The 15,397-nt window shown below is 35.3% G+C and overlaps 1 long non-coding RNA gene and 1 pseudogene across 2 annotated transcripts; both read right to left on the bottom strand.

Moving 5' to 3' along the window:
• Nucleotides 1-5,669: 5,669 nt before the first annotated feature.
• Nucleotides 5,670-7,913, bottom strand: LOC143465136 (uncharacterized). The gene is made up of 2 exons (XR_013118584.1): nt 7,221-7,913; nt 5,670-6,328 (listed from the first exon to the last, which is right to left on the bottom strand). It is a non-coding gene; the product is annotated as an uncharacterized LOC143465136 (long non-coding RNA).
• An 836-nt stretch (nt 7,914-8,749) lies between these two features.
• Nucleotides 8,750-14,691, bottom strand: LOC143466191 (ribosome quality control complex subunit NEMF-like; annotated as a pseudogene). Its single transcript, XR_013118724.1, has 20 exons — nt 14,679-14,691; nt 14,352-14,467; nt 14,075-14,200; nt 13,732-13,920; nt 13,400-13,560; nt 12,806-13,013; nt 12,487-12,566; nt 12,282-12,394; nt 11,927-12,162; nt 11,687-11,783; nt 11,146-11,504; nt 10,972-11,040; nt 10,622-10,850; nt 10,386-10,531; nt 10,190-10,262; nt 10,026-10,076; nt 9,626-9,800; nt 9,301-9,344; nt 9,108-9,187; nt 8,750-8,989 (listed from the first exon to the last, which is right to left on the bottom strand). The product of XR_013118724.1 is annotated as a ribosome quality control complex subunit NEMF-like (transcript).
• Nucleotides 14,692-15,397: the final 706 nt, after the last annotated feature.

A 15,397-nucleotide genomic window follows, 5' to 3' on the forward strand; every position in this document is an offset into this window, starting at 1 on the left:
AATCTCTATAATGGCAGATGAGTAATTAATTTTTAACCAGAATTATCTCATCTCGAAGAGGAACATATTGCAATCAAATTAACTATTTATAACGTGTTACTAAAAAAAATGAAAATAAAAAACAGGATATAGTTTGGCACTCTGAAGTTTTACTTTATATTTTTCTATACGAGCTTTCGCAAGCATAAGCTAGCTTTTTCAGGTGTACTGCGAAAGTGACAGTATTGAAAAATGCAATGAAGATGACAATAACGAAAGTTAAATTCTGTTAGAACAAAATAGCGATGTTAACACTTTGAATTTGACATGTATGACGATTACCATTTCCTCTATGTTGATATGCTTTTTATTATTATACTGAACGAACTGCCTCAGCAATGGGTTTTCATTTTCAAAGAAAACCGGTTTAACCGGTTTCCCTTCCCACTAAAAGGTTTTCAAAGAAAAACTACGTAGACAATGTAATCGGAGCCGGTATTTGTCCTTGGAAAAAACGCACTATAAGCGAATTGAAGAATTCCTCGTAGATTGGCCTAAACCATTGCTTACCAACACGGTAGGCTACGAAGTATGAGATGGAGCACGGTATTTCGAAAAAAACCATCGGATTAGGTAAAAGTAGTCTTTTTCCTGTATTATGGAGACCACGTTGCGAAACATTGCCTACACACTTTGAATTTTCACATCAAAAACAAATAGTCGTTTCTTTATTTTAAAATATGATGGTTTTATCATTTTTGTCTAAGTATTTGCGGACAGACAAGATTGCTACGTGAACCCATTTCACAGTACTTTAGAGAATAATGCAAGCTTTTTAAATAACACAGAAGACTTCAAGTGTTTTTGTTTCCTTTTGTATTTTTGCTATTTCCAGGAAAAAATCACATTCACATTCTTTTGATGACGCAAAGATGATTTCATTAACTTACGCTGTTTACTGTCTATCAATATCTGTAACTCGTCGGACTAAACTTAGTAATTTAAGAGATGTTTTCAAAATATTTAGTCCAAAGTTGAAACACGTTGGAAAGTACCATTACGCATCAGACAGAGCCTAAAATGCAAAAGAATAAGTAACAAACACAAAAATTAAACTGATAACGACATTAAGATATTATCTTATATATGTTGTTTTAATTTGTTTAACGTGCATATGATGACGAACGAAAAGCATTAATTGCGTTACTCTGACGACATATCTTACAAAATATCCAAGCTTAAAGTAGCAGATAAATCAATGTAGAACCGGTTATACTAGGGACGTTTAATATAACGGCCAAGGCTAAAATCGAAGAACTTCTAAATTTCCTTTAAACTTTAAGATATTTTACATGTCAGCGAAGATAATTAAAGAAGGAAACCTATTTTACGAGCTATGCCACATCCGTTTGGTATGTATTATGCAAGACGCGCTATCTCCAAATCATGACTTGATATCTCGATAAGATCACTTCCAGCACTTGACCATGAGACGATCACGCGTTCTGCGGATGGCAACAGCTCACGTTTACAGTGACGCAACACATCTCAGTCTTTGTACCGGTTATGTCAGTTTTTGCCTCAAGAATTCTATTTGGGCATCTTACGCCTTCAGCGACAACACGCCATGTTTATGCTGGTATGTAAAGGTAACAGGTTGTCTGATGTTAAAGGTCAACGTTAAGATACCTTGGTTGCAGAAGCTTTGGTAGCAATTTATAAATACAAAATTTCTAATATGTTTTATTAAAACCAGTTAATAAAAACTGGCAGCAAAAACACTTAAAATCGTAACACCTCATAATAAAATTTACCAGCAAGACATCTTCGAACAACCTCCAATCCGATTTAATTGGTCATATACTAAGCAATGTAAGGTTCCTGTCAAGTGAAAAGTGCAATAACTTACAATCAAGGTCGTTACAATTTCGTGTTGAAGATGTGATACTTGGCAGGTAACAAAAGAGTTACTGGGTGCTTTCGTTTCGCGATCAAACAGAATTCATATCCGTTTCGCGATCAAACAAAAATTTATATCCGTTTCGCGATAATTTTTTTAATTTTTGAATCTCAATAATGCTTTACAGTGATTACATTGCACGTGAGGCGAAACTTTAAGCCGATTCTTGTTATCCGCGGGTAATTCTGTTGAATCTCTTAACTTGCCTATAATCTTCTCACAACGGGCGTTTTCAATTGGCGTAAAGCTAATTAAAGTATCATTCTAATGTTGCTGCGGATGAAAGTTCAACTATCACGGGGCGCTTTGAACTTTAAAGAAGCCAATTATATCCAACCTTAAACATCACACCATATTTTTAAATGAGGCCTTTGAACTTGATGAACGCTTGAAAGTGCATTTTTTGATATCCTATACAACACCCATTCTGCAAATTATAGTTGACAAATGCATCATTGTGTTTAAGTGATGTTTCGTATAGTGATTTTGGGCGGGATAACACGATTTAGAAGGTTCTTTAGTCCATAATAATCACTTTTTTGATGATTGATTAATTATCGATTTTAGGAAACGTAATTTCAAAATTATTTCTAGTGTATAGTAAACACTGTAGTATAACTTATAAGTCTCCTATAACTTAACCCTATCCTTAGAACACCGAGAGTAACCTTAGTTTCGTGAACTCTGCATAGTTACATAATTTTACAAGAAATAATCAAGAAACATCATGACTCAAAAACATCAAAATCTAACAGATGTTTGACGTCATGGCACAGACTGTGAAAATACTTTAAAAGTTGTTTATGAGCGACATGAGCTATGTATTAGGGTATGTTGGCCTGTCAGTATTCGTTTCCAAGCGGGCTTGCTTTAATAAATTTGCAGATAAGTAAACTGCAAAATAAGTGAACACATGGCATAGAAGCTTGTCAGGGAAATAACGTCAAATCTTGGAGAAATTTTTAAACTGGTTTGTTCGGTTGTGCGTTATGAAAAGTGAAGAAAAAGTTCTTTTTTCACTAATTTGCTTCCACGATATGATATATTACACGAGTAAAAAGCATTATAGCCTATAGCCAATTTACAGTCCAAATAGAAGACGTATAGTAATATTATACTTTAGAAAAATCTTCGCTATAAATGTTATTTTCTGGTAGCATTTTGGCATACTTTTTGTCATTTCCAATGGCTTAACTAGCCTGCTTTTCCGTTTAAATTAAGTCGAACCTAATATTATAAGCTTAATACGCTTTAAAAATTATAAAGTCCAAAATCATTGCTACAATATTGTGCTTCAAACATCAAGAATAAATCAGATAAATAGGTTTGTCTCATTGGGCACGGGCCATTGGTAATGTTTTTGTAACGATAAATATTTTATTAGCCAATCCAGTCTTATTATTTCTGACGACATCCTGTATGAGTAATTTGGTTTTTGCAAAGCTCGCGGCTATTTTTATTTAACTTCTACTATTGGAGGCTATACATGTGATTCTTTGTCATTCCTTTTATACTTTTTCTGAAACATTAATGTTGCATCACTACGCCTTGTTTTTATGAAACAATAAATGAAAAAAGGAGCTAAATGCGAGCTGGTTTGAATTGTTGTTGATTGATACTAGGCCTTTATCTAGCTCATATCTGCTATACGTGTGCATAACGATGCTGTGTAAAATATGATCGAACAGTTCAATCATTTTTTTTGTATAAGCAGTCGATTTTAATTTAATATTTAAAGAGTATAGACCTCTACCGCAGATATTATCTTATTATAATGTAGCAAACCCCAGGGCAATTTCTAACATTTTTAAATTTCTGCACAGTATAGCAACATACTTTACAATGCCTGGTACCGATAAATACGAGAATAAGATAAAAACGTTTTGCCGAAGCAACTAAAATTTCAAAGCAATTTAGATTGCAATATTTCTTCAAAATTTTCGACCCATAATAATTTCGCAACCAATGGGAAATCAACGTGTGGTTGAAATAGGTTTCACTTTGCTCAAATATGCATTATTATGTTATTGATTTACAACATAATCTTATCTACAGCAAAAGTAGTCTAATTTAGTTGCTGCCAATCTCTGCTGTCCCAATAAAACGTTCGCTTTTTGTTTTGTGATATTTAAGGGCTCAATAGTTGTTTAAAACTGGATACAAGTTTCTGGTTTTCTATGCGCAAAGAGACAGCTTTTGCTTTTGTGGTGCATAACATTTAGGGTTAAGCCTTTAGATCTGATACTATTGTTAAAGTTTGAAGATGCATCACTTTGACATTTTGAGTTAACCCTTTTGAGACTCTTAAGACATACGTATATCGGTATATTTTTAGCCAACATTTACGTACTGACGTCAGTGCGTGGCAACATATTTTTTACTTTGTTATTCGTCCAGGCATTCTTCGGAAAGATTCATTTTGGTTGTATAGTTGCTCTGTACATTAATTGTTGACTGACTGGATTATGGTTTAAGACTCTGTTTTCAAGTAAACCTACCATATCCATTTCCAACCATCAATAGCAAATAATTATAACACCTACAGGTAATGTGAAATGTCTGCAGCAGCAAGTCAAAATCGCATGTACATCCACCACACTTATACACTGACAACAAAATTTCGGCATTAATCATCGCTTAATGCATACCAGGATGTGCACAACACAACAAATTTCGCTTGTTGGAATTCCCCTGCAGATTAGTTGTTAATTTGGATGTGTTTTACGCTTTCAAGGCAAGTTTTCTCAATAATAAGATTACCAGCCAACCGCTATGCAATAAATCTCGATTTAATTAGTCTAAAATTCTAAATATCAACACCCAGAACTTTTAACATTTAACTATGCTTGACGTTAATTTGCATTGTCTATTTCACTATGCGTATTTCATTTAAATCTCGTTGCTAATGTATCTCCTCAGTCTTTGTATATATGTTAAAAGCAGATTTTTAATCAATTGGATAAACGACTTCATGTATAATAGGCTTAACATTTCACAGCTGTTGATTTTGTCTGCTTGTTCGCGGAGAACCTCGATAATAAGTTTAATCGGGCTAAGGATAACAACCAGAGGCTGTGTTATGAGTATAGTCTTACTGTAGTCTATACATCAAACGCAAGACGATGTTTTGCAATTCGCTCCAGGTTATCATACAGACAATCGCGCCCAGCAAACTTCGTAAAATTTCACAAACAAACATGGGATCCAGGCTTGTCCATGGGACATTTTTTTCTGTCCCATCCCATCCCATCCCATAGCAATTCATGCCTGTCCCATCCCATCCCATCCCATGCCATCCCATCAAAATACAATTCAATAAATGTTATTAAATTTATGGAAATTTAAGTCTAATGTCTATTAGAATTGACTACATGTACAAAGAGAGATACAAAACGACAAAATTTATTGACTTTGTTAACTTTAAAGTTCAGAAAAGTTGTCTATCTATGACAATTTATTATCATTGGTACTCATATTCCGAGTCACTGTGCTCATTTAGCAAATTTTCAATGCCATGGGAATTGCAATTCGTGCTGTCCCATCCCATCCCATCCCATGGGACATTTCCCATGGGATTCCCGTGGAAATCCCATTCCCATGGACAAGCCTGGATATCACCATACACATAGATGATGAAAACCAACATTCCCTATTTAATGTACGAAAACACACAATCCTTGAAGAATCACGAAGTATCACAAATCCCGTGATTTTATCTCACACTCTGGGCTAAGATATCCATGATTATTTTATTCATTTTATAACGGAAATAAAATACAATTTTGTTCATTTTCTATAAGTGCATATTCTAAATTCAAATTATGTTCTTGAAGGCGCAAGGAGTTTAACTTTTCTGTGGAAGCGTCAAACAAACTCTGAACAGAAGATAACTGTTGCTTCAGTGCGCACAAATGTGATTTTAAAGAAACTATTTCCTGCTTGTAAATTTTGGATTTCGTTCTTGCTCTCTCATGAGTTCGTTTGAAATTTTGCACTTGGTTACTCCTGGCCAATAACGCCAGGTCTTCTCGATGATGAGAAAACACAGAGAAACTTCTTTTGGAAATTTCGTGGTGAAGTTTTGGCGATACCCGACTGAACTGCTTTGGTTGCCAAGCGCGAAATTTTCTTCTGTCAGGTCTTGCCGTGCCTTTATAAGAATTAACCTCATCCATCCCTCTAAAATATTGCCTATACAGCAACTGGCGAGAAGCAGTCATGCAGCAGTCATGCAGTCTTGTTTTATCGAATGACGCAGCTGCAGCTGCAGCCTCAGACTTTGCTTGCATATGGTCCAAACGGCAGCTTGCTTCGTTATTTTTATGTAAATTTGATTTCGACTTTTTCTTGTGTTCTGCCGAAAAATCCTTGCACCTGCCCTTAGCTCTTCTGCAAAATGTCAAAAAAATTGCCGTTGTGTGGGGTCCGATAACAAAACTGAAGTTGTTTATTCGACAACACAACGCCGGGATAATAAAAATTAACTTACAGTATAATTACTGTAATACGTAAGTTTACTACTTCTTTTTCTTTTTTAAGGATTATTGCTAAATCATCTCAAACACTCAAAACTATCCTTAAAGATTGAAATCAATTATACCAACAGATTTTAGGCTCATGTTTGACTTGCTTTACTTTTATGTATTTGAATTGTTCCGGTATAGGGAAACTTTTGATCTATATACTTAGTTAGGTAGGCTGCTATTGTACATGGCCTGTTATATACAGTACAATGCAGGCCTGCAAAGTTTTTTTCAGTGGTGTCCCGCATACGAAATAGTAGTCATACAGTAGGTTATAGACAGGGTTGCCATACCGTCTTTATTTCTAAGATATGTCCTTATTTGGAAGGTCTGTGTCCTAGAAAATATTTTTGTCTTTTTTTTGTAAGAAACATCCGTAATTTTACTGGCGTCCTTAATTTTGTCTTATTTCTAGGGCACAGGTTCCTATTTTGGGCATTTTGACACCTTTATTATACCATTTTGTACCAAAGGCATACCAAAATTGATAACATGCAAAAAAATGTCTCGTTTTTTGGAGCGTTGATTGCCTTCTCCTGTTGTGCACTGTTTAAGGTATTATCCTTCTCTCTTTTCCTAGTCGTCCTTACTTTTGAGTCCAGACCGATGGCAACCCTGGCTATAGATATACATCGGTAGTTCAAGCCGGCTATCAAAAAGACGAGCTCGTTGTTTCCCAATAGCAACATTGTCGTTTAAGGTTTCTACTGTGATTAGGCCTACGTAGAATTTAAAGTTCACTAGATTATGTAACTTACTCATTTTCCGGAGAATGTCGATAGTCTGATGATCTGCGAACAGTATGATGTGACGAAGCATTACGATTTGTGTGGGTACACTTCCGCTTCGTGTGGCATGTTCTTGAAAACATCCTCCATCTGTCCCGTTTATTGCCACATCTTAAGTACTTTTCTATGATGTTATCTTCGTGCAACGGTTTTTTTTCGCGCATACACCTTTCTTGACTGCTCATTTTGGAATATAGTAACATCAAATGATGTTAAACCTGAGCATATTAGTACCTATAATGCAGTTTCCTAGCTGTATCCATTGTATTGTTTGTGACGTAATAATGAGAACATAAAAGTATCAGTCTCAAATGTACAAAGAGTAGAAAAAATATGACAGATTGCGTTCATGATTATTGCCAAGCTTGGTTGTTTATTTATTTCCAACAACGTACCGCGACACATGAAAGCTATGACGGTGTACAACGCGTAGCCTGACTTTTCCTTACTTTGACATTGTAATGAAAAGTGGTATATGGTACCTTAACCTGTAAGGTTTACCCACTTCACTACAAAAGTTACACAACAATGACAGCTGTATATTCTGATTATATTTGAAGCTTCATTGAACGAATACATCTAAATAAAACATTGGGACAGCTACATAATAAAGTCGACCACTTTCTAGGGTTAACTTAGTAGACTGTAACGCATTGAATAGCTATGAATAATAATACACGCAATATAGGCATGCACGACATTTTTGTCACGACTTAATACGATAAGCAGAAAGTAATCGATTACGTAACGCAATGCTTTGCTTTGCCGATTTCTGTAAACAAGTATTCTATGCGGCATTCGATTTGCAAGCAATTTTATAATATCATCACAACATTAGTCAGGAGCAATCTCCTGTTTGTCTCCAATCTTCTGCCTGTTTTTAGGTAATTATGTACTGTAGAGTAAGATTTTATAGCTTAGATCGACTCAAGCTATACTTGTTCAAACAAACAATGGTGACAGTGCCCGCAAAGGGTGTGACAAATTAAGAAGATTCGAATTCTTGTGGCTGCAAAATTGATGTTCGTGTAAATCCGGATCTAATCTGTTAACTTCGCCAATCTCGCTAGCACAAAATTACAGTGACCACGGTATCTTGGCCACACTTAACTAACCATGAGCATGTTTTAGTGGTGGCCTTTCACACGGTTTAGTTGTAATTATTAACTTCCTATCCTAATTATTAACGCCTGATTATCATTTGTAATCAATAGACCGTTCTACCAATTGAGTATGGTTACAATTCAGTTATCCGCAATTATGAAACAAACCAAAACATTCTTTAGCCTCAAACATATAGGTTACCACTGAAACACCACAGTTTTGCTACTTGTAAAATGAAGAATTCGACTGATGCTTTATATGCGGATGGAAAAGTTTGTTCAATCAGATCGACTTGCAGCTGTTCAAAAGCGGCCAGTTCAAGTATTTTTGGTTGTCACAATATTCAAGAGCTGTAGTTAGGCTGTATAGGCCTATATGAATACCAAAAGGAAATATCGAACCAAAACCGAAACTTTTATTATTCAATAATATTGCATCCAAACCAAATCACGCGCAAATTCCAACTTATAATTGCGGCAAAAGCTGTCAAGAATGACAAGGTGCTGAAGAGAGAGAATCATCAAAAAGCATGCGGCTTGTCTTGGTCACCGCCTTTTACCCTTGAACTTCTGTTTTTGCAAGTTGGGGGCCGAGACTTTAACCTTACCTGGCATATTTCTCGAAAGATCGTGATCCTGAACAGAAAAACACCTTTTTGTAGCTATTTTGGGAATTACTTATGCAATCACTGTATTTGGCAGCAGCATTGCTGATGCGTCGCAGTACGTAAATCATAACGTGATTAAACGGCACCTTGACGCTGCGAAAATGGTCTTTTTCTTGCTGTGTTGTATCACGAGATATCTGGAACATGTTGAGTGCAGTCTTTGCAGCTGTTGAAAAACATGAAGAAGCTTAGAAAATTACGTGAACGATTCCTTGATCGTGGGTGCGAAAAGTTAAATGCTTTTAGATATTTTACAAAGTTATACATCACTATATGTACCTTTTCCCTTCTTTCCGGTATCCGGCGTTAACTTAACCTTGAACCTACAAATTCAAAAACATACAATCAATTCATAAGGCAGCATAAACAGCGCGCAAGGTTTCAAATTTTGAGCTACTTTTGCGGTTTCGGACGAAGCCTTCAAGGTAAGCCGGGGATAATAACTAAGTACCGGGTGGCTCCGTCATCTTCCACAGCCTTGCCTCCGGCTACTTGACAAAGCCGCTTAAAAACATGCTGACCGCGGTGCGTTTCAGAATGCAACTACAGAGATGACCCGGATAATGAAATTTGAGCAGGTAAATTACAAGCTGCGTTATCTTACTTGTAATTTTGCATGGTATTGTACGGAGCGCAAACCGGTATCGCAAAAAGAAGGAGATCGTCGGCGGCGGGTATGCCGGTTAAGGTGTCCAGTATGTCATCCACTTGAGTGACAGTGAAGTGCTCTGCCTTCAGCACTAATTCCTTTTCTTCGTCAGAATTGGCATTGGCTTCGCCTAACAGAGTTAAAAACCATGCATAAAAAATTCGATGTTTCGACTGACACCTACCATAGGCTATATAGTATACCATAGCCTGTATTGTTGGCACGTGTTTCAAGCCGAGTTTTGAAATACAGCACCCAACAAAACAAATTTTTTTAGACAAACAAACATATTCAATATTGGGTGCGAGTTGATAAACAATCTCTCATGAAAATCAATCCTTAAAATTGTTTATACCTTGTGCGGTATTTTCTCGTTGTTGATGAACCTTTTTTTCATGCTGAGGACCTGTCAGCAAACGATGATTTAATCACAATGTATTTCATACTATTATACTGTACATCCCAATTAAAAAAGATTAAGAAGAAAGTTGTGTGTAGAAACACAACAGAAAATGCTACCTAGAGGTTTCTTTTTGACTTCGGGCTCTTTACTTTTCCCTTTTTTGTCTTTGTTTTTCGGTGCTTTGGCCGACTGTAGAAAAGATCAGCATTTAATAAACAGCATATACAGTAGTTTAGTTACGCTGTCAGTTATTTACGATATTTCTTTCTATTTTCATCATCTTAGAAGGTAGCATGACATATACCATTATACCTGCAAGATTTCCATCATCAACTTTTTGTCCTCTTCGTCTTGGTCTTTGTATTTTTCTTTTATCTTCTGAAGTTTGTTCTGCGCGAAGTAACGTAAAAAATATGATGTGCAAAAAACATGAACCCGGTAACAGTAACAAACAGTTCCTCACACTCTCCCAATCACGATATCACTGGTACTATTATCTTTTTCCCTCGTTTAGCCACGTTTTGCTCAGGCTGCTGTTCGATTGAAACCTGCAATAAACATACATGGAGAATAAATCAACATTACAAGTAAAATATCAAGAAATTTTGCCGTCAGCTGCCTATAAAATAAAACCTCTTTTTGGTGGGTTAATTTGGGCCGTGGTTCTTGCGAGGAAGCTGGAGGTTGAGCTGTTTCCTGATGTTGCGTTTTGCGCATCTTTTTTTGCTCACGCCTTTGTTTCGCTGATAGTTTAGGTTTTGATGAATGTTCATTTGCCTAAGCCCTAAGCCAATAAACTATTTAGAATTTTTTTAAAAAGTATTTGTCGCTATACGAAAATAACATTTCTTATATTAAGCCAGACAAGAATTGTGATCAAGCCATCATCACACATCACCTTTTCAATTTTTACCGGCACCGGAACATCATCACCAAGATAAACAACAGTTTCATCGTCTTTTTCATCCTGATAAAAATGCATCAAATTAAATAGAACCTGCTCACTTAAGGTAGTGATAGTTTTGATCAAGTTTAGTAGTTTGGTAATAGAAAAGTTTGTATTAGTAGATACCGTATTCCCCTGAGTTGCAAGTTGATAACGGTCATCAGTTTCGTATTGCAGTTTAACTATAGTGTCGGGATAGTCAAAGCTGACAATGGAGCCTTTTGCGGGATCAGTCTGAGCTGTCACTTTAACATCTTTAATTCCAGTAGCATCCGAATTATCTTTGAGAACATGTTCCTTATTTTGAAGTTCATCCAATGCGTTATCCGTAATTTTTTCAGTCCTGCTTTCATTTCTATTATCTGCAACAGTTTTTATCGCTTGAACAATATCCTTCTCTTGAGGTACTGTCTTTTCTAATGATGTTTTAACTTCCAGAGTCTCATGTTTGCCATCTTCGTCTTCTTCATCTTGCGATAAAATATCTAAAAATTTCCAGCAGAACAATTTTTCCAGCTGAAATTTCTAACACTCTCTTTACACAAAGATATCATTTCCACAATCTTAACAAGCACATAATAACATCGCACACAAAAGATATGGTTAAGACATGCATACAATTATACATGTGCTATCTTCTACAGAGGTTGAGATCAAACCAGCTTACCCAACTCTTCTGATGCATCATCAGCAATAGTGGACTCCTCTTCAGCTTGTCTTACTCTTCTTTCATTTTTGTGTTTCCACACACAAGTTTCATCCACCTGTAAAAAGAAACTACTCTTAGCTGGAGCAAATCGTAACCTCAATAAACATCGCTTCTGTGGCTTATCTATTACATAGGATCTCTTATCTTATGCCTACATGCAATAAGACAGAAGATTTCTGTATAAACTTGACACCTTACTTTGAAGAGAAAGCCAAATCCATATACAAGATACGAAGGTGGTAAAAAAATTTTCTTTCCTGGAAGAAGTATATAATTGACAAAATCATGACCATCGGCCAGCATATGTAAAATCATATTATATTTCTTACATTTAATCATATCATTCAATCAAATCAAAATTGAAATTGTGTCAAAAGTCAATATGATAATGCAACTGGTAGCGCCATGTAAATCAGCATGCACGTAAATGTCATCTGCGCACAGATATAATTTGTCATGATAACTTTACAACAATAACTCTGCTAAGCATGTTCATCACAACCTCAGCTGTTATACTCAGTAGAACCTGCACATTATTATGGTTGCTTCATACCTGGACCGAAGTACTTCTTCACCAGGATTTCATTTTGCTGAGCGTCCCTTCCCCCAATAACCAGATAATTTTCCGATGAGATAAACTATAGGAATTTCTCGAACCAGAATACTCTGAAAACAGTAAGTTACAGTGAGCCAGTTTTGACACAAAAAATTGCTGTTAATGAAGTCCAAGTTTATGTCACTTCAATGTGAACACTGACTTTCTTGCTTTTTGAATATTCTGAACTGTTGCTGCTTCCTTTAAGGACTGTTTTGTTTTCTTCTCAGCCGACTTGAAAGCCTACAAGATTTAAAATAAGTCAATCTCATAACTTGGCTCTCATGAGAAAGCAAATCGACAAATTTTCAGTTAAATACGAATCATAGTAACATAATATATACAGAACAGATGTTCATGATTGTGCTAAAGCACTCTGCAGTGAATCCTGAAAAAATTAACTCATACAATAGCTCGAATTATTTTTAACTCAATAGCTTTTAAACAGCAAAGACAAAAGAAGCAATTTTATGTGCGTCTACTTATGCTGAAGCATCAATGGTTCTTTGCTCTTTCTGTGCCGCATGCCTCTTCTTGTTGTAATATCTCTGTGCATTAGCATATGCTGACAAGGACAAATCAATGTCCACTTTATGAGGTTTGCTCTTAGGCTTCTGTGGTTGTTCAGCTGCTTCTTCATCGGAGCTATCCAAGAAGTCTGAATCATCATCATCATCAAAACCTGGTTCACTGTTATAAAAAAAGTTCGGGCATGTTTCTAATTTATTTATTTGAACGTAATTACATGACAAATTATATTAAATAGTTTTAAGCTTCAAAAATAACTGGACAGAAGACTTAAACAGCACATGCACAGGTGTAGTATACTTTACTGGTTAGTAATTAATTCAGCTATATAATAACATTACCTATACTAATTTATGTAACTGCAGTCAAAAGCACAAAGCTATTTGATAAATCGTCAGCCAAATTTAAAAAAAAAAACAATTTCCAACAAACAGGTCAAAATAATTAAATTAATGTCAGTAACTTTAATACAGTTTTCGAGATCTGCAAATTTCTTAAGTTATGTATATCCCGTGATAGTCTCAATTTACCAGTTGAATAAAACACACCTCAGTGCCATAACCATAGAGTTTGATTCAAGTTTCAAGCTTTTGATTGCCGTTGCAACTGGATCACCTCTCACTTGGGCATCGGCCACTAATCCTCGAATCTCGTTCCAATCAACTTGATTTGCTATTGCACTGCATATAACTTTGATGGCCTGGTCAACCTGACAAGGTGAAAAATTTAGGTAAGCTAAAGGTCAAAATTTATCACACTGCAATTTGTTGTAACCAAAGCTTGTTAAAATGTGTACTAAGGTTCAACATAAATTACATTAATAAACAAGAACTTTATATTAGGACGAACTTAGCGACATCATTTTGCAGTATGAACATACCAAATCCAAAATGGCTTCGATGATGAAAGCTTTCTGCTTATCTACATCCTGTTCCTTCCTCAAACCTTCGAGTCTGGTTTCGTGATCTCGTCGAACATTTTCCAACTTCTTCATGGCGGCTCGCTCCTTCTGTAGCGCTTTCATGTCACTTTTTTGAGACTCAAGAGAACCATAGAAGTCATCAACAGCCTAAAGAGATAGCACTGTTACAAGCACATGTATCAATATACAAGAACGTGATGCCAAAATATAAAATCAGAAGGTTAAAAAATGCACAATTCTGACCCCATTTAGATGAAGTACCAGTGAGTATATTAAATATGTACTAAGATATATCGCATGCCTTGTTAAAAGAGTCAACTTTTAAATGAGGGCCTGTTTTGTGCTGTTCAAATAGGAATGGATGGAACTCAATGTTTGTCAGAAGCTCTCCCTCTGACCTTTTTTCAGCTTTTTGAATTATGCAACCCTGCGAACAGAAATATATATCTGCACGGTTGTAGATGTATTTTGTAACCAAAACTCAGATGTTGATCATATTGTGTTAAAAATACACATGCTTCAGCGTTCTATATGAGTAGGCTATAGTATATATATGCAGTGTAGAGAAATGCATTCACTTGGCATTGTCCTGTTTTTGCTTTTTCAATGCAATCTTCTGCTTCACTTAAAGCAGCATGGAGTTTAGAAATATCTACAAAAAGTAGTTCATTACAAAAAACAGGCTTTACATTAACTCATTTTTTATTACAACTAATGTCGACCTCATTTTAAAAAGTACTTTATAAATAGATTCAACCAGATTAAAGTAGATTTTTCTGGTAAGGATTGCTAAAACTGAACCCAAAAAGAATTAAGATATAATTTGAAATCCTGTGTTTAAACGGATATGAACTGTAATATCTCACGGAGTTTTAGTGAGTGCCTAAAAGAAACTGAACAAAAACCAAGATGTACCATAGTAATAAACTATTAGAAGACGCACAAACTTATTTAAATTGCAAGTTTAAATTAAATGATTTGATGCATGACTCATTTAAATTAATGCAAGTGTTTTGCATTTTTGTGTCTTCTGGTTTTATCTGTTTGCATGTTTTGGCAGTTTGCTTAAATTAGCATTTATTTGTATCCTCCTCAAGGTAATACATTAGGTAATATGTACTGCATATATTTAAATATAAAGCAAGAAATATACACAGGAGTCACCAGTTATCACATTCCAATGCCGGTACCTGATACATTTGCAAAACTATGAGAAACAATTATTGTTTAATCAACCTCAATATTTTAAAAATTTAACAATAATTTACAATAATTAATAATTTAGTCAATCTTTATTTCTAAACAATAACCTTAACAGAAAACCCAGATGGTATAGTATTTTTGGGCCAGTCAAAATCAGACAAGTGCATTCTTGTTCCAGATTCAACCAGCAGCATTATTTTTTCATCAGTTCTAATAAATTCTTGTCAATAGTTGATATTCAATAAACGTAGACCACACTACACATTTAAATTCTAAAGTATGAGCACACTAAGTATGTTACCTCGTTAACTTGAACAAATAAGTCTTGTGATCAATATCATAAACGTTGACCAATCTCATGCCAGAAGCTCTAAAAATCATTAAATCTGTTACATTGCAAATTAATAAATATTTATCTATA

The sequence above is a fragment of the Clavelina lepadiformis genome, chromosome 7 (assembly GCF_947623445.1).
Source record: "Clavelina lepadiformis chromosome 7, kaClaLepa1.1, whole genome shotgun sequence".
NCBI classification, from domain to species: Eukaryota; Metazoa; Chordata; class Ascidiacea; order Aplousobranchia; family Clavelinidae; genus Clavelina; species Clavelina lepadiformis.